Source organism: Phyllobates terribilis, unplaced genomic scaffold (genome assembly GCF_046119375.1).
Source record: "Phyllobates terribilis strain yellow unplaced genomic scaffold, ASM4611937v1 Scaffold_404__1_contigs__length_1715579, whole genome shotgun sequence".
Classification (NCBI taxonomy): domain Eukaryota; kingdom Metazoa; phylum Chordata; class Amphibia; order Anura; family Dendrobatidae; genus Phyllobates; species Phyllobates terribilis.
Genome location: NW_027363164.1, coordinates 676,525 through 699,681, shown reverse-complemented (window position 1 = coordinate 699,681; position 23,157 = coordinate 676,525). Strand labels below are relative to the sequence as shown.

Genomic DNA, 23,157 nt, shown 5'->3' with positions numbered 1-23,157 from the left:
ACAGCAGGGGGTGAAGGTGCTGTGTTTAAAGAGGTGGAGTTATGCAGATCTAAAACGCGTGGATTGCAGCAGCAGCAAGCCGAAAAGTGCAGGCATGTAAGGGATCTAGAGGTTGACAACATGTCTTCTTAACGGGAGTCCAGGAGCTCATCTCCACAAATGGACTTTTCAGGATCCTTGGGTGGCTCCGTAGTTTGAAACCAATTCTGGTTATCGCTTCTCGGCCTTTTGGCTAAGATCAAGTGTAGTATCTGTTCTTATCAGTTTAATATCTGATATGTCCCCTATCTGGGGACCATATATTAAATGGATTTTTAGAACAGGGAGATGGAAAAAGAGCTTGCTCTGTCCACTCCACGCATTGACCTGGTATTGCAGTATCTCCAGGACCGGTGCACCCCTTCTTTAATGCAGTTTCTAAAATCAGAAAGAATTGAATTCAATGTTTTTTGTTCATTTTGCTTGTTTGTCGGATTTTGGGATGGACTCTTTGGCTTTGCTTTCCTTCTCCTCATTGGATTTTTCATGTTCAAAGTTGCAGAAGCCAGATTACAAGCTCATTTTGGTTCAACTTCAGCAACTGTGCATTGCATTGCCATGTAATGTGATGCAATGCTATCTTTCTAGCTCTCCCTTTTTACTTCCTTTTGGATAAACAGACATATTAGGCAAGCATTTTGGAGCTTTCACCTAAATAACTACAGGTGGTGAGATAAGCTGCACAATATAATTGACCTTTCAGTATATTGTTGCACACACACCATCTATTTAGCAAATGCCCTTGTTATCAACAGCAGCCTTTTAAACTCACCTGAGCTAACAGGTATGTGCGCTGGTTACTCTGCTGCGCTTAAAATTTCTTTTTTGGTTTGCTACAATGCCTTTTCTGAAACGTTGTCTCCTTCTGCTGGAACACTGACTTCTTTCATTTAATGCCTGCAGACTATAAAAGAGAACCCAACCCAAAAAGTTTGGTTGATTAGTCTGTGGCATTCTGTTAAACTGTTGCTTATGGCGGTCTCTGTGAGCTTCTCAGCGACATTCAGCCAGCCAGGTATCCTGCCTGCAGTAGATGGAATGTGGCAATGGAACGCTGGCTGCGCATGTCATAATAGGCTCTGAGCCTTTATATACCTGTGCACAGCAGCAGCCACCTTCAGTCTGCTGCTGGACAGCCAGCAGCAGCAGCAGCAGGAGAGGTATGTAATCAGGAGCCCTCCTGCTAAGGGTAGACAGCTGCTCGTTCCACCCCACCCCCCGCCTTAATTGGTTCTCCTCCCTTCCAACGGTGTTGAGGCGGGTGGGAACAGCAGGGGGTGAAGGTGCTGTGTTTAAAGAGGTGGAGTTATGCAGATCTAAAACGCGTGGATTGCAGCAGCAGCAAGCCGAAAAGTGCAGGCATGTAAGGGATCTAGAGGTTGACAACATGTCTTCTTAACGGGAGTCCAGGAGCTCATCTCCACAAATGGACTTTTCAGGATCCTTGGGTGGCTCCGTAGTTTGAAACCAATTCTGGTTATCGCTTCTCGGCCTTTTGGCTAAGATCAAGTGTAGTATCTGTTCTTATCAGATTAATATCTGATACGTCCCCTATCTGGGGACCATATATTAAATGGATTTTTAGAACAGGGAGATGGAAAAAGAGCTTGCTCTGTCCACTCCACGCATTGACCTGGTATTGCAGTATCTCCAGGACCGGTGCACCCCTTCTTTAATGCAGTTTCTAAAATCAGAAAGAATTGAATTCAATGTTTTTTGTTCATTTTGCTTGTTTGTCGGATTTTGGGATGGACTCTTTGGCTTTGCTTTTCTTCTCCTCATTGGATTTTTCATGTTCAAAGTTGCAGAAGCCAGATTACAAGCTCATTTTGGTTCAACTTCAGCAACTGTGCATTGCATTGCCATGTAATGTGATGCAATGCTATCTTTCTAGCTCTCCCTTTTTACTTCCTTTTGGATAAACAGACATATTAGGCAAGCATTTTGGAGCTTTCACCTAAATAACTACAGGTGGTGAGATAAGCTGCACAATATAATTGACCTTTCAGTATATTGTTGCACACACACCATCTATTTAGCAAATGCCCTTGTTATCAACAGCAGCCTTTTAAACTCACCTGAGCTAACAGGTATGTGCGCTGGTTACTCTGCTGCGCTTAAAATTTCTTTTTTGGTTTGCTACAATGCCTTTTCTGAAACGTTGTCTCCTTCTGCTGGAACACTGACTTCTTTCATTTAATGCCTGCAGACTATAAAAGAGAACCCAACCCAAAAAGTTTGGTTGATTAGTCTGTGGCATTCTGTTAAACTGTTGCTTATGGCGGTCTCTGTGAGCTTCTCAGCGACATTCAGCCAGCCAGGTATCCTGCCTGCAGTAGATGGAATGTGGCAATGGAACGCTGGCTGCGCGTGTCATAATAGGCTCTGAGCCTTTATATACCTGTGCACAGCAGCAGCCACCTTCAGTCTGCTGCTGGACAGCCAGCAGCAGCAGCAGCAGGAGAGGTATGTAATCAGGAGCCCTCCTGCTAAGGGTAGACAGCTGCTCGTTCCACCCCACCCCCCGCCTTAATTGGTTCTCCTCCCTTCCAACGGTGTTGAGGCGGGTGGGAACAGCAGGGGGTGAAGGTGCTGTGTTTAAAGAGGTGGAGTTATGCAGATCTAAAACGCGTGGATTGCAGCAGCAGCAAGCCGAAAAGTGCAGGCATGTAAGGGATCTAGAGGTTGACAACATGTCTTCTTAACGGGAGTCCAGGAGCTCATCTCCACAAATGGACTTTTCAGGATCCTTGGGTGGCTCCGTAGTTTGAAACCAATTCTGGTTATCGCTTCTCGGCCTTTTGGCTAAGATCAAGTGTAGTATCTGTTCTTATCAGTTTAATATCTGATACGTCCCCTATCTGGGGACCATATATTAAATGGATTTTTAGAACAGGGAGATGGAAAAAGAGCTTGCTCTGTCCACTCCACGCATTGACCTGGTATTGCAGTATCTCCAGGACCGGTGCACCCCTTCTTTAATGCAGTTTCTAAAATCAGAAAGAATTGAATTCAATGTTTTTTGTTCATTTTGCTTGTTTGTCGGATTTTGGGATGGACTCTTTGGCTTTGCTTTTCTTCTCCTCATTGGATTTTTCATGTTCAAAGTTGCAGAAGCCAGATTACAAGCTCATTTTGGTTCAACTTCAGCAACTGTGCATTGCATTGCCATGTAATGTGATGCAATGCTATCTTTCTAGCTCTCCCTTTTTACTTCCTTTTGGATAAACAGACATATTAGGCAAGCATTTTGGAGCTTTCACCTAAATAACTACAGGTGGTGAGATAAGCTGCACAATATAATTGACCTTTCAGTATATTGTTGCACACACACCATCTATTTAGCAAATGCCCTTGTTATCAACAGCAGCCTTTTAAACTCACCTTAGCTAACAGGTATGTGCGCTGGTTACTCTGCTGCGCTTAAAATTTCTTTTTTGGTTTGCTACAATGCCTTTTCTGAAACGTTGTCTCCTTCTGCTGGAACACTGACTTCTTTCATTTAATGCCTGCAGACTATAAAAGAGAACCCAACCCAAAAAGTTTGGTTGATTAGTCTGTGGCATTCTGTTAAACTGTTGCTTATGGCGGTCTCTGTGAGCTTCTCAGCGACATTCAGCCAGCCAGGTATCCTGCCTGCAGTAGATGGAATGTGGCAATGGAACGCTGGCTGCGCGTGTCATAATAGGCTCTGAGCCTTTATATACCTGTGCACAGCAGCAGCCACCTTCAGTCTGCTGCTGGACAGCCAGCAGCAGCAGCAGCAGGAGAGGTATGTAATCAGGAGCCCTCCTGCTAAGGGTAGACAGCTGCTCGTTCCACCCCACCCCCCGCCTTAATTGGTTCTCCTCCCTTCCAACGGTGTTGAGGCGGGTGGGAACAGCAGGGGGTGAAGGTGCTGTGTTTAAAGAGGTGGAGTTATGCAGATCTAAAACGCGTGGATTGCAGCAGCAGCAAGCCGAAAAGTGCAGGCATGTAAGGGATCTAGAGGTTGACAACATGTCTTCTTAACGGGAGTCCAGGAGCTCATCTCCACAAATGGACTTTTCAGGATCCTTGGGTGGCTCCGTAGTTTGAAACCAATTCTGGTTATCGCTTCTCGGCCTTTTGGCTAAGATCAAGTGTAGTATCTGTTCTTATCAGATTAATATCTGATACGTCCCCTATCTGGGGACCATATATTAAATGGATTTTTAGAACAGGGAGATGGAAAAAGAGCTTGCTCTGTCCACTCCACGCATTGACCTGGTATTGCAGTATCTCCAGGACCGGTGCACCCCTTCTTTAATGCAGTTTCTAAAATCAGAAAGAATTGAATTCAATGTTTTTTGTTCATTTTGCTTGTTTGTCGGATTTTGGGATGGACTCTTTGGCTTTGCTTTTCTTCTCCTCATTGGATTTTTCATGTTCAAAGTTGCAGAAGCCAGATTACAAGCTCATTTTGGTTCAACTTCAGCAACTGTGCATTGCATTGCCATGTAATGTGATGCAATGCTATCTTTCTAGCTCTCCCTTTTTACTTCCTTTTGGATAAACAGACATATTAGGCAAGCATTTTGGAGCTTTCACCTAAATAACTACAGGTGGTGAGATAAGCTGCACAATATAATTGACCTTTCAGTATATTGTTGCACACACACCATCTATTTAGCAAATGCCCTTGTTATCAACAGCAGCCTTTTAAACTCACCTGAGCTAACAGGTATGTGCGCTGGTTACTCTGCTGCGCTTAAAATTTCTTTTTTGGTTTGCTACAATGACTTTTCTGAAATGTTGTCTCCTTCTGCTGGAACACTGACTTCTTTCATTTAATGCCTGCAGACTATAAAAGAGAACCCAACCCAAAAAGTTTGGTTGATTAGTCTGTGGCATTCTGTTAAACTGTTGCTTATGGCGGTCTCTGTGAGCTTCTCAGCGACATTCAGCCAGCCAGGTATCCTGCCTGCAGTAGATGGAATGTGGCAATGGAACGCTGGCTGCGCGTGTCATAATAGGCTCTGAGCCTTTATATACCTGTGCACAGCAGCAGCCACCTTCAGTCTGCTGCTGGACAGCCAGCAGCAGCAGCAGGAGAGGTATGTAATCAGGAGCCCTCCTGCTAAGGGTAGACAGCTGCTCGTTCCACCCCACCCCCCGCCTTAATTGGTTCTCCTCCCTTCCACCGGTGTTGAGGCGGGTGGGAACAGCAGGGGGTGAAGGTGCTGTGTTTAAAGAGGTGGAGTTATGCAGATCTAAAACGCGTGGATTGCAGCAGCAGCAAGCCGAAAAGTGCAGGCATGTAAGGGATCTAGAGGTTGACAACATGTCTTCTTAACGGGAGTCCAGGAGCTCATCTCCACAAATGGACTTTTCAGGATCCTTGGGTGGCTCCGTAGTTTGAAACCAATTCTGGTTATCGCTTCTCGGCCTTTTGGCTAAGATCAAGTGTAGTATCTGTTCTTATCAGTTTAATATCTGATACGTCCCCTATCTGGGGACCATATATTAAATGGATTTTTAGAACAGGGAGATGGAAAAAGAGCTTGCTCTGTCCACTCCACGCATTGACCTGGTATTGCAGTATCTCCAGGACCGGTGCACCCCTTCTTTAATGCAGTTTCTAAAATCAGAAAGAATTGAATTCAATGTTTTTTGTTCATTTTGCTTGTTTGTCGGATTTTGGGATGGACACTTTGGCTTTGCTTTTCTTCTCCTCATTGGATTTTTCATGTTCAAAGTTGCAGAAGCCAGATTACAAGCTCATTTTGGTTCAACTTCAGCAACTGTGCATTGCATTGCCATGTAATGTGATGCAATGCTATCTTTCTAGCTCTCCCTTTTTACTTCCTTTTGGATAAACAGACATATTAGGCAAGCATTTTGGAGCTTTCACCTAAATAACTACAGGTGGTGAGATAAGCTGCACAATATAATTGACCTTTCAGTATATTGTTGCACACACACCATCTATTTAGCAAATGTCCTTGTTATCAACAGCAGCCTTTTAAACTCACCTGAGCTAACAGGTATGTGCGCTGGTTACTCTGCTGCGCTTAAAATTTCTTTTTTGGTTTGCTACAATGCCTTTTCTGAAACGTTGTCTCCTTCTGCTGGAACACTGACTTCTTTCATTTAATGCCTGCAGACTATAAAAGACAACCCAACCCAAATAGTTTGGTTGATTAGTCTGTGGCATTCTGTTAAACTGTTGCTTATGGCGGTCTCTGTGAGCTTCTCAGCGACATTCAGCCAGCTAGGTATCCTGCCTGCAGTAGATGGAATGTGGCAATGGAACGCTGGCTGCGCGTGTCATAATATGCTCTGAGCCTTTATATACCTGTGCACAGCAGCAGCCACCTTCAGTCTGCTGCTGGACAGCCAGCAGCAGCAGCAGGAGAGGTATGTAATCAGGAGCCCTCCTGCTAAGGGTAGACAGCTGCTCGTTCCACCCCACCCCCCGCCTTAATTGGTTCTCCTCCCTTCCAACGGTGTTGAGGCGGGTGGGAACAGCAGGGGGTGAAGGTGCTGTGTTTAAAGAGGTGGAGTTATGCAGATCTAAAACGCGTGGATTGCAGCAGCAGCAAGCCGAAAAGTGCAGGCATGTAAGGGATCTAGAGGTTGACAACATGTCTTCTTAACGGGAGTCCAGGAGCTCATCTCCACAAATGGACTTTTCAGGATCCTTGGGTGGCTCCGTAGTTTGAAACCAATTCTGGTTATCGCTTCTCGGCCTTTTGGCTAAGATCAAGTGTAGTATCTGTTCTTATCAGTTTAATATCTGATACGTCCCCTATCTGGGGACCATATATTAAATGGATTTTTAGAACAGGGAGATGGAAAAAGAGCTTGCTCTGTCCACTCCACGCATTGACCTGGTATTGCAGTATCTCCAGGACCGGTGCACCCCTTCTTTAATGCAGTTTCTAAAATCAGAAAGAATTGAATTCAATGTTTTTTGTTCATTTTGCTTGTTTGTCGGATTTTGGGATGGACTCTTTGGCTTTGCTTTTCTTCTCCTCATTGGATTTTTCATGTTCAAAGTTGCAGAAGCCAGATTACAAGCTCATTTTGGTTCAACTTCAGCAACTGTGCATTGCATTGCCATGTAATGTGATGCAATGCTATCTTTCTAGCTCTCCCTTTTTACTTCCTTTTGGATAAACAGACATATTAGGCAAGCATTTTGGAGCTTTCACCTAAATAACTACAGGTGGTGAGATAAGCTGCACAATATAATTGACCTTTCAGTATATTGTTGCACACACACCATCTATTTAGCAAATGCCCTTGTTATCAACAGCAGCCTTTTAAACTCACCTGAGCTAACAGGTATGTGCGCTGGTTACTCTGCTGCGCTTAAAATTTCTTTTTTGGTTTGCTACAATGCCTTTTCTGAAACGTTGTCTCCTTCTGCTGGAACACTGACTTCTTTCATTTAATGCCTGCAGACTATAAAAGAGAACCCAACCCAAAAAGTTTGGTTGATTAGTCTGTGGCATTCTGTTAAACTGTTGCTTATGGCGGTCTCTGTGAGCTTCTCAGCGACATTCAGCCAGCCAGGTATCCTGCCTGCAGTAGATGGAATGTGGCAATGGAACGCTGGCTGCGCGTGTCATAATAGGCTCTGAGCCTTTATATACCTGTGCACAGCAGCAGCCACCTTCAGTCTGCTGCTGGACAGCCAGCAGCAGCAGCAGCAGGAGAGGTATGTAATCAGGAGCCCTCCTGCTAAGGGTAGACAGCTGCTCGTTCCACCCCACCCCCCGCCTTAATTGGTTCTCCTCCCTTCCACCGGTGTTGAGGCGGGTGGGAACAGCAGGGGGTGAAGGTGCTGTGTTTAAAGAGGTGGAGTTATGCAGATCTAAAACGCGTGGATTGCAGCAGCAGCAAGCCGAAAAGTGCAGGCATGTAAGGGATCTAGAGGTTGACAACATGTCTTCTTAACGGGAGTCCAGGAGCTCATCTCCACAAATGGACTTTTCAGGATCCTTGGGTGGCTCCGTAGTTTGAAACCAATTCTGGTTATCGCTTCTCGGCCTTTTGGCTAAGATCAAGTGTAGTATCTGTTCTTATCAGTTTAATATCTGATACGTCCCCTATCTGGGGACCATATATTAAATGGATTTTTAGAACAGGGAGATGGAAAAAGAGCTTGCTCTGTCCACTCCACGCATTGACCTGGTATTGCAGTATCTCCAGGACCGGTGCACCCCTTCTTTAATGCAGTTTCTAAAATCAGAAAGAATTGAATTCAATGTTTTTTGTTCATTTTGCTTGTTTGTCGGATTTTGGGATGGACACTTTGGCTTTGCTTTTCTTCTCCTCATTGGATTTTTCATGTTCAAAGTTGCAGAAGCCAGATTACAAGCTCATTTTGGTTCAACTTCAGCAACTGTGCATTGCATTGCCATGTAATGTGATGCAATGCTATCTTTCTAGCTCTCCCTTTTTACTTCCTTTTGGATAAACAGACATATTAGGCAAGCATTTTGGAGCTTTCACCTAAATAACTACAGGTGGTGAGATAAGCTGCACAATATAATTGACCTTTCAGTATATTGTTGCACACACACCATCTATTTAGCAAATGCCCTTGTTATCAACAGCAGCCTTTTAAACTCACCTGAGCTAACAGGTATGTGCGCTGGTTACTCTGCTGCGCTTAAAATTTCTTTTTTGGTTTGCTACAATGCCTTTTCTGAAACGTTGTCTCCTTCTGCTGGAACACTGACTTCTTTCATTTAATGCCTGCAGACTATAAAAGAGAACCCAACCCAAAAAGTTTGGTTGATTAGTCTGTGGCATTCTGTTAAACTGTTGCTTATGGCGGTCTCTGTGAGCTTCTCAGCGACATTCAGCCAGCTAGGTATCCTGCCTGCAGTAGATGGAATGTGGCAATGGAACGCTGGCTGCGCGTGTCATAATAGGCTCTGAGCCTTTATATACCTGTGCACAGCAGCAGCCACCTTCAGTCTGCTGCTGGACAGCCAGCAGCAGCAGCAGCAGGAGAGGTATGTAATCAGGAGCCCTCCTGCTAAGGGTAGACAGCTGCTCGTTCCACCCCACCCCCCGCCTTAATTGGTTCTCCTCCCTTCCAACGGTGTTGAGGCGGGTGGGAACAGCAGGGGGTGAAGGTGCTGTGTTTAAAGAGGTGGAGTTATGCAGATCTAAAACGCGTGGATTGCAGCAGCAGCAAGCCGAAAAGTGCAGGCATGTAAGGGATCTAGAGGTTGACAACATGTCTTCTTAACGGGAGTCCAGGAGCTCATCTCCACAAATGGACTTTTCAGGATCCTTGGGTGGCTCCGTAGTTTGAAACCAATTCTGGTTATCGCTTCTCGGCCTTTTGGCTAAGATCAAGTGTAGTATCTGTTCTTATCAGTTTAATATCTGATACGTCCCCTATCTGGGGACCATATATTAAATGGATTTTTAGAACAGGGAGATGGAAAAAGAGCTTGCTCTGTCCACTCCACGCATTGACCTGGTATTGCAGTATCTCCAGGACCGGTGCACCCCTTCTTTAATGCAGTTTCTAAAATCAGAAAGAATTGAATTCAATGTTTTTTGTTCATTTTGCTTGTTTGTCGGATTTTGGGATGGACTCTTTGGCTTTGCTTTTCTTCTCCTCATTGGATTTTTCATGTTCAAAGTTGCAGAAGCCAGATTACAAGCTCATTTTGGTTCAACTTCAGCAACTGTGCATTGCATTGCCATGTAATGTGATGCAATGCTATCTTTCTAGCTCTCCCTTTTTACTTCCTTTTGGATAAACAGACATATTAGGCAAGCATTTTGGAGCTTTCACCTAAATAACTACAGGTGGTGAGATAAGCTGCACAATATAATTGACCTTTCAGTATATTGTTGCACACACACCATCTATTTAGCAAATGCCCTTGTTATCAACAGCAGCCTTTTAAACTCACCTGAGCTAACAGGTATGTGCGCTGGTTACTCTGCTGCGCTTAAAATTTCTTTTTTGGTTTGCTACAATGCCTTTTCTGAAACGTTGTCTCCTTCTGCTGGAACACTGACTTCTTTCATTTAATGCCTGCAGACTATAAAAGAGAACCCAACCCAAAAAGTTTGGTTGATTAGTCTGTGGCATTCTGTTAAACTGTTGCTTATGGCGGTCTCTGTGAGCTTCTCAGCGACATTCAGCCAGCCAGGTATCCTGCCTGCAGTAGATGGAATGTGGCAATGGAACGCTGGCTGCGCGTGTCATAATAGGCTCTGAGCCTTTATATACCTGTGCACAGCAGCAGCCACCTTCAGTCTGCTGCTGGACAGCCAGCAGCAGCAGCAGCAGGAGAGGTATGTAATCAGGAGCCCTCCTGCTAAGGGTAGACAGCTGCTCGTTCCACCCCACCCCCCGCCTTAATTGGTTCTCCTCCCTTCCAACGGTGTTGAGGCGGGTGGGAACAGCAGGGGGTGAAGGTGCTGTGTTTAAAGAGGTGGAGTTATGCAGATCTAAAACGCGTGGATTGCAGCAGCAGCAAGCCGAAAAGTGCAGGCATGTAAGGGATCTAGAGGTTGACAACATGTCTTCTTAACGGGAGTCCAGGAGCTCATCTCCACAAATGGACTTTTCAGGATCCTTGGGTGGCTCCGTAGTTTGAAACCAATTCTGGTTATCGCTTCTCGGCCTTTTGGCTAAGATCAAGTGTAGTATCTGTTCTTATCAGTTTAATATCTGATACGTCCCCTATCTGGGGACCATATATTAAATGGATTTTTAGAACAGGGAGATGGAAAAAGAGCTTGCTCTGTCCACTCCACGCATTGACCTGGTATTGCAGTATCTCCAGGACCGGTGCACCCCTTCTTTAATGCAGTTTCTAAAATCAGAAAGAATTGAATTCAATGTTTTTTGTTCATTTTGCTTGTTTGTCGGATTTTGGGATGGACTCTTTGGCTTTGCTTTTCTTCTCCTCATTGGATTTTTCATGTTCAAAGTTGCAGAAGCCAGATTACAAGCTCATTTTGGTTCAACTTCAGCAACTGTGCATTGCATTGCCATGTAATGTGATGCAATGCTATCTTTCTAGCTCTCCCTTTTTACTTCCTTTTGGATAAACAGAGATATTAGGCAAGCATTTTGGAGCTTTCACCTAAATAACTACAGGTGGTGAGATAAGCTGCACAATATAATTGACCTTTCAGTATATTGTTGCACACACACCATCTATTTAGCAAATGCCCTTGTTATCAACAGCAGCCTTTTAAACTCACCTGAGCTAACAGGTATGTGCGCTGGTTACTCTGCTGCGCTTAAAATTTCTTTTTTGGTTTGCTACAATGCCTTTTCTGAAACGTTGTCTCCTTCTGCTGGAACACTGACTTCTTTCATTTAATGCCTGCAGACTATAAAAGAGAACCCAACCCAAAAAGTTTGGTTGATTAGTCTGTGGCATTCTGTTAAACTGTTGCTTATGGCGGTCTCTGTGAGCTTCTCAGCGACATTCAGCCAGCCAGGTATCCTGCCTGCAGTAGATGGAATGTGGCAATGGAACGCTGGCTGCGCGTGTCATAATAGGCTCTGAGCCTTTATATACCTGTGCACAGCAGCAGCCACCTTCAGTCTGCTGCTGGACAGCCAGCAGCAGCAGCAGCAGGAGAGGTATGTAATCAGGAGCCCTCCTGCTAAGGGTAGACAGCTGCTCGTTCCACCCCACCCCCCGCCTTAATTGGTTCTCCTCCCTTCCAACGGTGTTGAGGCGGGTGGGAACAGCAGGGGGTGAAGGTGCTGTGTTTAAAGAGGTGGAGTTATGCAGATCTAAAACGCGTGGATTGCAGCAGCAGCAAGCCGAAAAGTGCAGGCATGTAAGGGATCTAGAGGTTGACAACATGTCTTCTTAACGGGAGTCCAGGAGCTCATCTCCACAAATGGACTTTTCAGGATCCTTGGGTGGCTCCGTAGTTTGAAACCAATTCTGGTTATCGCTTCTCGGCCTTTTGGCTAAGATCAAGTGTAGTATATGTTCTTATCAGTTTAATATCTGATACGTCCCCTATCTGGGGACCATATATTAAATGGATTTTTAGAACAGGGAGATGGAAAAAGAGCTTGCTCTGTCCACTCCACGCATTGACCTGGTATTGCAGTATCTCCAGGACCGGTGCACCCCTTCTTTAATGCAGTTTCTAAAATCAGAAAGAATTGAATTCAATGTTTTTTGTTCATTTTGCTTGTTTGTCGGATTTTGGGATGGACTCTTTGGCTTTGCTTTTCTTCTCCTCATTGGATTTTTCATGTTCAAAGTTGCAGAAGCCAGATTACAAGCTCATTTTGGTTCAACTTCAGCAACTGTGCATTGCATTGCCATGTAATGTGATGCAATGCTATCTTTCTAGCTCTCCCTTTTTACTTCCTTTTGGATAAACAGACATATTAGGCAAGCATTTTGGAGCTTTCACCTAAATAACTACAGGTGGTGAGATAAGCTGCACAATATAATTGACCTTTCAGTATATTGTTGCACACACACCATCTATTTAGCAAATGCCCTTGTTATCAACAGCAGCCTTTTAAACTCACCTGAGCTAACAGGTATGTGCGCTGGTTACTCTGCTGCGCTTAAAATTTCTTTTTTGGTTTGCTACAATGCCTTTTCTGAAACGTTGTCTCCTTCTGCTGGAACACTGACTTCTTTCATTTAATGCCTGCAGACTATAAAAGAGAACCCAACCCAAAAAGTTTGGTTGATTAGTCTGTGGCATTCTGTTAAACTGTTGCTTATGGCGGTCTCTGTGAGCTTCTCAGCGACATTCAGCCAGCCAGGTATCCTGCCTGCAGTAGATGGAATGTGGCAATGGAACGCTGGCTGCGCGTGTCATAATAGGCTCTGAGCCTTTATATACCTGTGCACAGCAGCAGCCACCTTCAGTCTGCTGCTGGACAGCCAGCAGCAGCAGCAGCAGGAGAGGTATGTAATCAGGAGCCCTCCTGCTAAGGGTAGACAGCTGCTCGTTCCACCCCACCCCCCGCCTTAATTGGTTCTCCTCCCTTCCAACGGTGTTGAGGCGGGTGGGAACAGCAGGGGGTGAAGGTGCTGTGTTTAAAGAGGTGGAGTTATGCAGATCTAAAACGCGTGGATTGCAGCAGCAGCAAGCCGAAAAGTGCAGGCATGTAAGGGATCTAGAGGTTGACAACATGTCTTCTTAACGGGAGTCCAGGAGCTCATCTCCACAAATGGACTTTTCAGGATCCTTGGGTGGCTCCGTAGTTTGAAACCAATTCTGGTTATCGCTTCTCGGCCTTTTGGCTAAGATCAAGTGTAGTATCTGTTCTTATCAGTTTAATATCTGATACGTCCCCTATCTGGGGACCATATATTAAATGGATTTTTAGAACAGGGAGATGGAAAAAGAGCTTGCTCTGTCCACTCCACGCATTGACCTGGTATTGCAGTATCTCCAGGACCGGTGCACCCCTTCTTTAATGCAGTTTCTAAAATCAGAAAGAATTGAATTCAATGTTTTTTGTTCATTTTGCTTGTTTGTCGGATTTTGGGATGGACTCTTTGGCTTTGCTTTTCTTCTCCTCATTGGATTTTTCATGTTCAAAGTTGCAGAAGCCAGATTACAAGCTCATTTTGGTTCAACTTCAGCAACTGTGCATTGCATTGCCATGTAATGTGATGCAATGCTATCTTTCTAGCTCTCCCTTTTTACTTCCTTTTGGATAAACAGACATATTAGGCAAGCATTTTGGAGCTTTCACCTAAATAACTACAGGTGGTGAGATAAGCTGCACAATATAATTGACCTTTCAGTATATTGTTGCACACACACCATCTATTTAGCAAATGCCCTTGTTATCAACAGCAGCCTTTTAAACTCACCTGAGCTAACAGGTATGTGCGCTGGTTACTCTGCTGCGCTTAAAATTTCTTTTTTGGTTTGCTACAATGCCTTTTCTGAAACGTTGTCTCCTTCTGCTGGAACACTGACTTCTTTCATTTAATGCCTGCAGACTATAAAAGAGAACCCAACCCAAAAAGTTTGGTTGATTAGTCTGTGGCATTCTGTTAAACTGTTGCTTATGGCGGTCTCTGTGAGCTTCTCAGCGACATTCAGCCAGCCAGGTATCCTGCCTGCAGTAGATGGAATGTGGCAATGGAACGCTGGCTGCGCGTGTCATAATAGGCTCTGAGCCTTTATATACCTGTGCACAGCAGCAGCCACCTTCAGTCTGCTGCTGGACAGCCAGCAGCAGCAGCAGCAGGAGAGGTATGTAATCAGGAGCCCTCCTGCTAAGGGTAGACAGCTGCTCGTTCCACCCCACCCCCCGCCTTAATTGGTTCTCCTCCCTTCCAACGGTGTTGAGGCGGGTGGGAACAGCAGGGGGTGAAGGTGCTGTGTTTAAAGAGGTGGAGTTATGCAGATCTAAAACGCGTGGATTGCAGCAGCAGCAAGCCGAAAAGTGCAGGCATGTAAGGGATCTAGAGGTTGACAACATGTCTTCTTAACGGGAGTCCAGGAGCTCATCTCCACAAATGGACTTTTCAGGATCCTTGGGTGGCTCCGTAGTTTGAAACCAATTCTGGTTATCGCTTCTCGGCCTTTTGGCTAAGATCAAGTGTAGTATATGTTCTTATCAGTTTAATATCTGATACGTCCCCTATCTGGGGACCATATATTAAATGGATTTTTAGAACAGGGAGATGGAAAAAGAGCTTGCTCTGTCCACTCCACGCATTGACCTGGTATTGCAGTATCTCCAGGACCGGTGCACCCCTTCTTTAATGCAGTTTCTAAAATCAGAAAGAATTGAATTCAATGTTTTTTGTTCATTTTGCTTGTTTGTCGGATTTTGGGATGGACTCTTTGGCTTTGCTTTTCTTCTCCTCATTGGATTTTTCATGTTCAAAGTTGCAGAAGCCAGATTACAAGCTCATTTTGGTTCAACTTCAGCAACTGTGCATTGCATTGCCATGTAATGTGATGCAATGCTATCTTTCTAGCTCTCCCTTTTTACTTCCTTTTGGATAAACAGACATATTAGGCAAGCATTTTGGAGCTTTCACCTAAATAACTACAGGTGGTGAGATAAGCTGCACAATATAATTGACCTTTCAGTATATTGTTGCACACACACCATCTATTTAGCAAATGCCCTTGTTATCAACAGCAGCCTTTTAAACTCACCTGAGCTAACAGGTATGTGCGCTGGTTACTCTGCTGCGCTTAAAATTTCTTTTTTGGTTTGCTACAATGCCTTTTCTGAAACGTTGTCTCCTTCTGCTGGAACACTGACTTCTTTCATTTAATGCCTGCAGACTATAAAAGAGAACCCAACCCAAAAAGTTTGGTTGATTAGTCTGTGGCATTCTGTTAAACTGTTGCTTATGGCGGTCTCTGTGAGCTTCTCAGCGACATTCAGCCAGCCAGGTATCCTGCCTGCAGTAGATGGAATGTGGCAATGGAACGCTGGCTGCGCGTGTCATAATAGGCTCTGAGCCTTTATATACCTGTGCACAGCAGCAGCCACCTTCAGTCTGCTGCTGGACAGCCAGCAGCAGCAGCAGCAGCAGGAGAGGTATGTAATCAGGAGCCCTCCTGCTAAGGGTAGACAGCTGCTCGTTCCACCCCACCCCCCGCCTTAATTGGTTCTCCTCCCTTCCAACGGTGTTGAGGCGGGTGGGAACAGCAGGGGGTGAAGGTGCTGTGTTTAAAGAGGTGGAGTTATGCAGATCTAAAACGCGTGGATTGCAGCAGCAGCAAGCCGAAAAGTGCAGGCATGTAAGGGATCTAGAGGTTGACAACATGTCTTCTTAACGGGAGTCCAGGAGCTCATCTCCACAAATGGACTTTTCAGGATCCTTGGGTGGCTCCGTAGTTTGAAACCAATTCTGGTTATCGCTTCTCGGCCTTTTGGCTAAGATCAAGTGTAGTATCTGTTCTTATCAGTTTAATATCTGATACGTCCCCTATCTGGGGACCATATATTAAATGGATTTTTAGAACAGGGAGATGGAAAAAGAGCTTGCTCTGTCCACTCCACGCATTGACCTGGTATTGCAGTATCTCCAGGACCGGTGCACCCCTTCTTTAATGCAGTTTCTAAAATCAGAAAGAATTGAATTCAATGTTTTTTGTTCATTTTGCTTGTTTGTCGGATTTTGGGATGGACTCTTTGGCTTTGCTTTTCTTCTCCTCATTGGATTTTTCATGTTCAAAGTTGCAGAAGCCAGATTACAAGCTCATTTTGGTTCAACTTCAGCAACTGTGCATTGCATTGCCATGTAATGTGATGCAATGCTATCTTTCTAGCTCTCCCTTTTTACTTCCTTTTGGATAAACAGACATATTAGGCAAGCATTTTGGAGCTTTCACCTAAATAACTACAGGTGGTGAGATAAGCTGCACAATATAATTGACCTTTCAGTATATTGTTGCACACACACCATCTATTTAGCAAATGCCCTTGTTATCAACAGCAGCCTTTTAAACTCACCTGAGCTAACAGGTATGTGCGCTGGTTACTCTGCTGCGCTTAAAATTTCTTTTTTGGTTTGCTACAATGCCTTTTCTGAAACGTTGTCTCCTTCTGCTGGAACACTGACTTCTTTCATTTAATGCCTGCAGACTATAAAAGAGAACCCAACCCAAAAAGTTTGGTTGATTAGTCTGTGGTATTCTGTTAAACTGTTGCTTATGGCGGTCTCTGTGAGCTTCTCAGCGACATTCAGCCAGCCAGGTATCCTGCCTGCAGTAGATGGAATGTGGCAATGGAACGCTGGCTGCGCATGTCATAATAGGCTCTGAGCCTTTATATACCTGTGCACAGCAGCAGCCACCTTCAGTCTGCTGCTGGACAGCCAGCAGCAGCAGCAGCAGGAGAGGTATGTAATCAGGAGCCCTCCTGCTAAGGGTAGACAGCTGCTCGTTCCACCCCACCCCCCGCCTTAATTGGTTCTCCTCCCTTCCAACGGTGTTGAGGCGGGTGGGAACAGCAGGGGGTGAAGGTGCTGTGTTTAAAGAGGTGGAGTTATGCAGATCTAAAACGCGTGGATTGCAGCAGCAGCAAGCCGAAAAGTGCAGGCATGTAAGGGATCTAGAGGTTGACAACATGTCTTCTTAACGGGAGTCCAGGAGCTCATCTCCACAAATGAACTTTTCAGGATCCTTGGGTGGCTCCGTAGTTTGAAACCAATTCTGGTTATCGCTTCTCGGCCTTTTGGCTAAGATCAAGTGTAGTATCTGTTCTTATCAGTTTAATATCTGATACGTCCCCTATCTGGGGACCATATATTAAATGGATTTTTAGAACAGGGAGATGGAAAAAGAGCTTGCTCTGTCCACTCCACGCATTGACCTGGTATTGCAGTATCTCCAGGACCGGTGCACCCCTTCTTTAATGCAGTTTCTAAAATCAGAAAGAATTGAATTCAATGTTTTTTGTTCATTTTGCTTGTTTGTCGGATTTTGGGATGGACTCTTTGGCTTTGCTTTTCTTCTCCTCATTGGATTTTTCATGTTCAAAGTTGCAGAAGCCAGATTACAAGCTCATTTTGGTTCAACTTCAGCAACTGTGCATTGCATTGCCATGTAATGTGATGCAATGCTATCTTTCTAGCTCTCCCTTTTTACTTCCTTTTGGATAAACAGACATATTAGGCAAGCATTTTGGAGCTTTCACCTAAATAACTACAGGTGGTGAGATAAGCTGCACAATATAATTGACCTTTCAGTATATTGTTGCACACACACCATCTATTTAGCAAATGCCCTTGTTATCAACAGCAGCCTTTTAAACTCACCTGAGCTAACAGGTATGTGCGCTGGTTACTCTGCTGCGCTTAAAATTTCTTTTTTGGTTTGCTACAATGCCTTTTCTGAAACGTTGTCTCCTTCTGCTGGAACACTGACTTCTTTCATTTAATGCCTGCAGACTATAAAAGAGAACCCAACCCAAAAAGTTTGGTTGATTAGTCTGTGGCATTCTGTTAAACTGTTGCTTATGGCGGTCTCTGTGAGCTTCTCAGCGACATTCAGCCAGCCAGGTATCCTGCCTGCAGTAGATGGAATGTGGCAATGGAACGCTGGCTGCGCGTGTCATAATAGGCTCTGAGCCTTTATATACCTATGCACAGCAGCAGCCACCTTCAGTCTGCTGCTGGACAGCCAGCAGCAGCAGCAGCAGGAGAGGTATGTAATCAGGAGCCCTCCTGCTAAGGGTAGACAGCTGCTCGTTCCACCCCACCCCCCGCCTTAATTGGTTCTCCTCCCTTCCAACGGTGTTGAGGCGGGTGGGAACAGCAGGGGGTGAAGGTGCTGTGTTTAAAGAGGTGGAGTTATGCAGATCTAAAACGCGTGGATTGCAGCAGCAGCAAGCCGAAAAGTGCAGGCATGTAAGGGATCTAGAGGTTGACAACATGTCTTCTTAACGGGAGTCCAGGAGCTCATCTCCACAAATGGACTTTTCAGGATCCTTGGGTGGCTCCGTAGTTTGAAACCAATTCTGGTTATCGCTTCTCGGCCTTTTGGCTAAGATCAAGTGTAGTATCTGTTCTTATCAGTTTAATATCTGATACGTCCCCTATCTGGGGACCATATATTAAATGGATTTTTAGAACAGGGAGATGGAAAAAGAGCTTGCTCTGTCCACTCCACGCATTGACCTGGTATTGCAGTATCTCCAGGACCGGTGCACCCCTTCTTTAATGCAGTTTCTAAAATCAGAAAGAATTGAATTCAATGTTTTTTGTTCATTTTGCTTGTTTGTCGGATTTTGGGATGGACTCTTTGGCTTTGCTTTTCTTCTCCTCATTGGATTTTTCATGTTCAAAGTTGCAGAAGCCAGATTACAAGCTCATTTTGGTTCAACTTCAGCAACTGTGCATTGCATTGCCATGTAATGTGATGCAATGCTATCTTTCTAGCTCTCCCTTTTTACTTCCTTTTGGATAAACAGACATATTAGGCAAGCATTTTGGAGCTTTCACCTAAATAACTACAGGTGGTGAGATAAGCTGCACAATATAATTGACCTTTCAGTGTATTGTTGCACACACACCATCTATTTAGCAAATGCCCTTGTTATCAACAGCAGCCTTTTAAACTCACCTGAGCTAACAGGTATGTGCGCTGGTTACTCTGCTGCGCTTAAAATTTCTTTTTTGGTTTGCTACAATGCCTTTTCTGAAACGTTGTCTCCTTCTGCTGGAACACTGACTTCTTTCATTTAATGCCTGCAGACTATAAAAGAGAACCCAACCCAAAAAGTTTGGTTGATTAGTCTGTGGCATTCTGTTAAACTGTTGCTTATGGCGGTCTCTGTGAGCTTCTCAGCGACATTCAGCCAGCCAGGTATCCTGCCTGCAGTAGATGGAATGTGGCAATGGAACGCTGGCTGCGCGTGTCATAATAGGCTCTGAGCCTTTATGTACCTGTGCACAGCAGCAGCCACCTTCAGTCTGCTGCTGGACAGCCAGCAGCAGCAGCAGCAGGAGAGGTATGTAATCAGGAGCCCTCCTGCTAAGGGTAGACAGCTGCTCGTTCCACCCCACCCCCCGCCTTAATTGGTTCTCCTCCCTTCCAACGGTGTTGAGGCGGGTGGGAACAGCAGGGGGTGAAGGTGCTGTGTTTAAAGAGGTGGAGTTATGCAGATCTAAAACGCGTGGATTGCAGCAGCAGCAAGCCGAAAAGTGCAGGCATGTAAGGGATCTAGCGGTTGACAACATGTCTTCTTAACGGGAGTCCAGGAGCTCATCTCCACAAATGGACTTTTCAGGATCCTTGGGTGGCTCCGTAGTTTGAAACCAATTCTGGTTATCGCTTCTCGGCCTTTTGGCTAAGATCAAGTGTAGTATCTGTTCTTATCAGTTTAATATCTGATACGTCCCCTATCTGGGGACCATATATTAAATGGATTTTTAGAACAGGGAGATGGAAAAAGAGCTTGCTCTGTCCACTCCACGCATTGACCTGGTATTGCAGTATCTCCAGGACCGGTGCACCCCTTCTTTAATGCAGTTTCTAAAATCAGAAAGAATTGAATTCAATGTTTTTTGTTCATTTTGCTTGTTTGTCGGATTTTGGGATGGACTCTTTGGCTTTGCTTTTCTTCTCCTCATTGGATTTTTCATGTTCAAAGTTGCAGAAGCCAGATTACAAGCTCATTTTGGTTCAACTTCAGCAACTGTGCATTGCATTGCCATGTAATGTGATGCAATGCTATCTTTCTAGCTCTCCCTTTTTACTTCCTTTTGGATAAACAGACATATTAGGCAAGCATTTTGGAGCTTTCACCTAAATAACTACAGGTGGTGAGATAAGCTGCACAATATAATTGACCTTTCAGTATATTGTTGCACACACACCATCTATTTAGCAAATGCCCTTGTTATCAACAGCAGCCTTTTAAACTCACCTGAGCTAACAGGTATGTGCGCTGGTTACTCTGCTGCGCTTAAAATTTCTTTTTTGGTTTGCTACAATGCCTTTTCTGAAACGTTGTCTCCTTCTGCTGGAACACTGACTTCTTTCATTTAATGCCTGCAGACTATAAAAGAGAACCCAACCCAAAAAGTTTGGTTGATTAGTCTGTGGCATTCTGTTAAACTGTTGCTTATGGCGGTCTCTGTGAGCTTCTCAGCGACATTCAGCCAGCCAGGTATCCTGCCTGCAGTAGATGGAATGTGGCAATGGAACGCTGGCTGCGCGTGTCATAATAGGCTCTGAGCCTTTATATACCTGTGCACAGCAGCAGCCACCTTCAGTCTGCTGCTGGACAGCCAGCAGCAGCAGCAGCAGGAGAGGTATGTAATCAGGAGCCCTCCTGCTAAGGGTAGACAGCTGCTCGTTCCACCCCACCCCCCGCCTTAATTGGTTCTCCTCCCTTCCAACGGTGTTGAGGCGGGTGGGAACAGCAGGGGGTGAAGGTGCTGTGTTTAAAGAGGTGGAGTTATGCAGATCTAAAACGCGTGGATTGCAGCAGCAGCAAGCCGAAAAGTGCAGGCATGTAAGGGATCTAGAGGTTGACAACATGTCTTCTTAACGGGAGTCCAGGAGCTCATCTCCACAAATGGACTTTTCAGGATCCTTGGGTGGCTCCGTAGTTTGAAACCAATTCTGGTTATCGCTTCTCGGCCTTTTGGCTAAGATCAAGTGTAGTATCTGTTCTTATCAGTTTAATATCTGATACGTCCCCTATCTGGGGACCATATATTAAATGGATTTTTAGAACAGGGAGATGGAAAAAGAGCTTGCTCTGTCCACTCCACGCATTGACCTGGTATTGCAGTATCTCCAGGACCGGTGCACCCCTTCTTTAATGCAGTTTCTAAAATCAGAAAGAATTGAATTCAATGTTTTTTGTTCATTTTGCTTGTTTGTCGGATTTTGGGATGGACTCTTTGGCTTTGCTTTTCTTCTCCTCATTGGATTTTTCATGTTCAAAGTTGCAGAAGCCAGATTACAAGCTCATTTTGGTTCAACTTCAGCAACTGTGCATTGCATTGCCATGTAATGTGATGCAATGCTATCTTTCTAGCTCTCCCTTTTTACTTCCTTTTGGATAAACAGACATATTAGGCAAGCATTTTGGAGCTTTCACCTAAATAACTACAGGTGGTGAGATAAGCTGCACAATATAATTGACCTTTCAGTATATTGTTGCACACACACCATCTATTTAGCAAATGCCCTTGTTATCAACAGCAGCCTTTTAAACTCACCTGAGCTAACAGGTATGTGCGCTGATTACTCTGCTGCGCTTAAAATTTCTTTTTTGGTTTGCTACAATGCCTTTTCTGAAACGTTGTCTCCTTCTGCTGGAACACTGACTTCTTTCATTTAATGCCTGCAGACTATAAAAGAGAACCCAACCCAAAAAGTTTGGTTGATTAGTCTGTGGCATTCTGTTAAACTGTTGCTTATGGCGGTCTCTGTGAGCTTCTCAGCGACATTCAGCCAGCCAGGTATCCTGCCTGCAGTAGATGGAATGTGGCAATGGAACGCTGGCTGCGCGTTTCATAATAGGCTCTGAGCCTTTATATACCTGTGCACAGCAGCAGCCACCTTCAGTCTGCTGCTGGACAGCCAGCAGCAGCAGCAGCAGGAGAGGTATGTAATCAGGAGCCCTCCTGCTAAGGGTAGACAGCTGCTCGTTCCACCCCACCCCCCGCCTTAATTGGTTCTCCTCCCTTCCAACGGTGTTGAGGCGGGTGGGAACAGCAGGGGGTGAAGGTGCTGTGTTTAAAGAGGTGGAGTTATGCAGATCTAAAACGCGTGGATTGCAGCAGCAGCAAGCCGAAAAGTGCAGGCATGTAAGGGATCTAGAGGTTGACAACATGTCTTCTTAACGGGAGTCCAGGAGCTCATCTCCACAAATGGACTTTTCAGGATCCTTGGGTGGCTCCGTAGTTTGAAACCAATTCTGGTTATCGCTTCTCGGCCTTTTGGCTAAGATCAAGTGTAGTATCTGTTCTTTTAAGAACACAAGAGCTACGATCTACACTTGACGAGAGCGATCGAACTTGGAAGGAGAAGAGCTTCGGAGCCCAGCTGACATCGGAGAACGAAGGCGGATATCGGTGGGAGGAAGAAGCTCTAAAGAATCCAGAAGAAGACGAAGACTCGGAGAAGAATCGGGCTGTCCTGTGGAATCTTCGAGGAAGAAAATCATCGAGACAAAGACCTTTCGGCGAATTTGTCCAGAACACGACGGGAGAAGAATCTGCATAGCTCCACCCATTCCGGGAAGAGTTCCAGATCCAGCTCCAAGAAGTAACTGCAGGAGGAAAGCCATGGCAAGCGCTGCGAGGAAGGCCGAAAAGAAGAGCCTGGAGCTGGGGACAGCCAGGAGGGCCCAGCCAGGAGCCGATTCTGACCCCAAGGACTCTGCCTCCACGACTGGCCAGCAGAAGGGACCCCAGAAGCCCCGCCACGAAGCTCCAGCCCTGGAGCCATGGATGCGGCAGACGGTGGCCCTGAAGCTGAAGGAAGTGGATGGGAGGGTGCCGGACATGTCCTCGGACGTGTTCTGCCAGAAGATGCTGCTGGATCGAGGCTTCTCCAGGTCGGACACCCTCAGCATCCAGACCTTCTTGACGGGGATCTTCTTCGTCACCTTCGCCACTGTGAACACCTGCAGGAGGTTCTGGGAAATGGTAAGCGCAAAAGGACCGG

General features: G+C 45.3%; 17 non-coding genes and 1 pseudogene across 17 annotated transcripts; all 18 read left to right on the top strand.

Moving 5' to 3' along the window:
- Positions 1–212: 212 nt before the first annotated feature.
- Positions 213–403, top strand: LOC141225176 (U2 spliceosomal RNA). Its single transcript, XR_012292454.1, has one exon. It is a non-coding gene; the product is annotated as a U2 spliceosomal RNA (small nuclear RNA).
- Positions 404–1,518: 1,115 nt separating this feature from the next.
- On the top strand, positions 1,519–1,709 carry LOC141225543 (U2 spliceosomal RNA). The gene has a single exon (XR_012292815.1). It is a non-coding gene; the product is annotated as a U2 spliceosomal RNA (small nuclear RNA).
- Positions 1,710–2,824: 1,115 nt separating this feature from the next.
- LOC141225373 (U2 spliceosomal RNA) lies at positions 2,825–3,015 on the top strand. The gene has a single exon (XR_012292647.1). It is a non-coding gene; the product is annotated as a U2 spliceosomal RNA (small nuclear RNA).
- A 1,115-nt stretch (positions 3,016–4,130) lies between these two features.
- On the top strand, positions 4,131–4,321 carry LOC141225542 (U2 spliceosomal RNA). Its single transcript, XR_012292814.1, has one exon. It is a non-coding gene; the product is annotated as a U2 spliceosomal RNA (small nuclear RNA).
- A 1,112-nt stretch (positions 4,322–5,433) lies between these two features.
- On the top strand, positions 5,434–5,624 carry LOC141225372 (U2 spliceosomal RNA). The gene has a single exon (XR_012292646.1). It is a non-coding gene; the product is annotated as a U2 spliceosomal RNA (small nuclear RNA).
- A 1,112-nt stretch (positions 5,625–6,736) lies between these two features.
- On the top strand, positions 6,737–6,927 carry LOC141225371 (U2 spliceosomal RNA). Its single transcript, XR_012292645.1, has one exon. It is a non-coding gene; the product is annotated as a U2 spliceosomal RNA (small nuclear RNA).
- Positions 6,928–8,042: 1,115 nt separating this feature from the next.
- Positions 8,043–8,233, top strand: LOC141225370 (U2 spliceosomal RNA). The gene has a single exon (XR_012292644.1). It is a non-coding gene; the product is annotated as a U2 spliceosomal RNA (small nuclear RNA).
- Positions 8,234–9,348: 1,115 nt separating this feature from the next.
- LOC141225368 (U2 spliceosomal RNA) lies at positions 9,349–9,539 on the top strand. Its single transcript, XR_012292642.1, has one exon. It is a non-coding gene; the product is annotated as a U2 spliceosomal RNA (small nuclear RNA).
- Positions 9,540–10,654: 1,115 nt separating this feature from the next.
- Positions 10,655–10,845, top strand: LOC141225367 (U2 spliceosomal RNA). Its single transcript, XR_012292641.1, has one exon. It is a non-coding gene; the product is annotated as a U2 spliceosomal RNA (small nuclear RNA).
- Positions 10,846–11,960: 1,115 nt separating this feature from the next.
- On the top strand, positions 11,961–12,151 carry LOC141225577 (U2 spliceosomal RNA). Its single transcript, XR_012292848.1, has one exon. It is a non-coding gene; the product is annotated as a U2 spliceosomal RNA (small nuclear RNA).
- A 1,115-nt stretch (positions 12,152–13,266) lies between these two features.
- On the top strand, positions 13,267–13,457 carry LOC141225366 (U2 spliceosomal RNA). Its single transcript, XR_012292640.1, has one exon. It is a non-coding gene; the product is annotated as a U2 spliceosomal RNA (small nuclear RNA).
- A 1,115-nt stretch (positions 13,458–14,572) lies between these two features.
- Positions 14,573–14,763, top strand: LOC141225576 (U2 spliceosomal RNA). Its single transcript, XR_012292847.1, has one exon. It is a non-coding gene; the product is annotated as a U2 spliceosomal RNA (small nuclear RNA).
- Positions 14,764–15,881: 1,118 nt separating this feature from the next.
- On the top strand, positions 15,882–16,072 carry LOC141225365 (U2 spliceosomal RNA). Its single transcript, XR_012292639.1, has one exon. It is a non-coding gene; the product is annotated as a U2 spliceosomal RNA (small nuclear RNA).
- A 1,115-nt stretch (positions 16,073–17,187) lies between these two features.
- LOC141225364 (U2 spliceosomal RNA) lies at positions 17,188–17,378 on the top strand. The gene has a single exon (XR_012292638.1). It is a non-coding gene; the product is annotated as a U2 spliceosomal RNA (small nuclear RNA).
- A 1,115-nt stretch (positions 17,379–18,493) lies between these two features.
- LOC141225363 (U2 spliceosomal RNA) lies at positions 18,494–18,684 on the top strand. The gene has a single exon (XR_012292637.1). It is a non-coding gene; the product is annotated as a U2 spliceosomal RNA (small nuclear RNA).
- Positions 18,685–19,799: 1,115 nt separating this feature from the next.
- On the top strand, positions 19,800–19,990 carry LOC141225362 (U2 spliceosomal RNA). Its single transcript, XR_012292636.1, has one exon. It is a non-coding gene; the product is annotated as a U2 spliceosomal RNA (small nuclear RNA).
- A 1,115-nt stretch (positions 19,991–21,105) lies between these two features.
- LOC141225361 (U2 spliceosomal RNA) lies at positions 21,106–21,296 on the top strand. Its single transcript, XR_012292635.1, has one exon. It is a non-coding gene; the product is annotated as a U2 spliceosomal RNA (small nuclear RNA).
- Positions 21,297–22,411: 1,115 nt separating this feature from the next.
- Positions 22,412–22,489, top strand: LOC141225138 (U2 spliceosomal RNA; annotated as a pseudogene).
- The last annotated feature ends 668 nt before the right edge of the window (positions 22,490–23,157 follow it).